The sequence below is a fragment of the Phalaenopsis equestris genome, unplaced genomic scaffold (genome assembly GCF_001263595.1).
Source record: "Phalaenopsis equestris unplaced genomic scaffold, ASM126359v1 Scaffold001058, whole genome shotgun sequence".
Classification (NCBI taxonomy): domain Eukaryota; kingdom Viridiplantae; phylum Streptophyta; class Magnoliopsida; order Asparagales; family Orchidaceae; genus Phalaenopsis; species Phalaenopsis equestris.
The window spans coordinates 61,856-64,015 of NW_018165497.1; positions in this window are offsets into that span (position 1 = coordinate 61,856).

Genomic DNA, 2,160 nt, shown 5'->3' on the forward strand with positions numbered 1-2,160 from the left:
TATATATATATAAATAATTCAAAGGAATGGAAGGAGGCTATTAGAAGAGCCCCGACACCCTCTAATGCGCCTAACCGCTTGAGTACGAACCCCATAGTTAAAGGGGGGATTCGAACCCTAGTCCATAGGGGGCTTATAACTGACAAAGCTGATACTCTACGAACTAATCTTGGAACGCGGCGCATGTATATTGTTATGGTATGGCTCATATACCATATAAGGACAGATGCTGGAATGAAGCGGAGCAGAGCGGAGCAAAGCGGAAGAATCTGTCCAAATCGGGAAGTTACGTTATGTGGGTTGGGGCTATACGGTACAGGGGTAATTTGGGGAATACATATTGTACTGTAGGGTTTATTCTAGGATTATAAATAAACATGTTTATAATCCTAGGTCTTTGAGAGAGTTGAATTTTGTATTCTGTATTCTTTTTTGAATATTGAAAAGGAGGTCACCGCTCTGCTCCCGAGGATGTAGACATATTTGCCGAACCTCGTTAAATCTCTGCGTTCTTCTGGATTTGTGTCGATTACTGTTTTTCTTCGCCCCTAATTTTCTCAACAAGTGGTATCAGAGACTGGTTCGAGGGGAAGAAAATTTTCATCTGCAGCACAAGAAGTTCGGCGGCGAGATTTTACGAATCAGAGCGGAGGATCGCGGCGTTCTGCGTAAGGAACGAGTTCACGGCAAGAGAGGCTCTAGATCGTGGTGCGGCTCAGGGAAGCGGATTGCGGGTTCGAAGGCGGAACAGCAGGTCGACGTGCTCGACCAGGGCTTCGGCCGAACAGCGCGGCGGAGGCTTGCGACAGGCAGAAGCAGTGAAAGCGGAGGCTTCTAAGACAGGCCGAAGGATCGTGAAGGAGGCTTGCGGCAGGAAGAGGAGCTCTCGCCTTCGCAGGTCCGGCTGAGGCGTTCGCGGATTCAAAAAGGAGCGGAGGCCACAGCTGCCAATCGCACGCAGAGGGGAGCTCGGCGCTGATCGCGAACGAAAAAGGAAAGGAGCGAGGTCAGGAACGGAAAGGAGCGGGGAGACGTGATTTTCCATTCCTGGGCGGTTTGGCTCCGCTGGGCTCCGCTGAACAGGAAAACAGGCCGCTGAACAGGAAAATAGGGAAAGTTGATTTGCACTGGAAGAATATTTTCTTCCATTAAAGGCTGCTGTGCAAAGGAGCAATTGGATTTTGAAATCTCTTCCGCTGGAGGCTGCTGGCAGGGGACTGGAAAGGGAAGTTAAAATTATGTTTATTAAAAGGATTTAATTAAGGAAATTTTCTTAATTAAGGAGAAATATTTTCTTAAAAAAAAAAAAAGAGGTCTAAGCAAGGATTTTTGCAGAGGATTTTTTTTTTTTGCAGAAAAGTTTTTATTGCGGGATCATCAAAATTGTTCGCAAGGCGGACGGGCTCGCGGGAATGAACATGTGCGAAACAGTTCGGATACGGCAGTTCGACGAGTTATGCTTCGAGGAGTTCGCGGTAGAGGCAGTGTCGCGATTTTGAGGCGCGACAGTTCATGAATCTTCGCGGCATTAGGCGAGATGGAGTTCGCGAACAGGAGTTCGTGTGCAGTTACCGCGAACAGGAGCGTTTGCAACCAGAGGAGTTTGGTGGTGTGCGTCCACGAGTAGATGCGATTATTCGCGAATAGTGGTTTCGCGGAGGTATTTCGCGAAGGGTTTCGCTCACAAGACAGCAGTTTAGCCGAGGTGCTGGCGCAAATAAGAAAAGTGCTTCAACCCACATTTGTGCATAAGAAACTCCATGATATTTTTCTCCAAAGGGGCTTGATATTCGCAAGGTGGAGATTTTCTCCTAAGGGGCAGGATGTTCGCAAGGTGGCGATATTTCTCCTAAGGGGCTGGATATTCGCAAGGTGGAGATTTTCTCCTAAAGGGCGGGATATTCGCAAGGTGGAGATTTTTCTCCTAAGGGATTAAATATTCGCAAAATGGAGATTTTCTCCTAAAGGGCTGGATATTCGCCAAGGTGGAGAATTGTTAGGTATGACTCATAATACCAGAATTTGGAGTCTCTTGGAATGAAGAGAAGTCTCTTGGAATTAAAGAGGTGTGTCTCTTGGAATTTAGTGAGTTGAGATCAGCGTGGGCGCAACAGAAGCATGGTGGCCCAACCCACACTGGTGCAGGTGTAACTCCCAGAT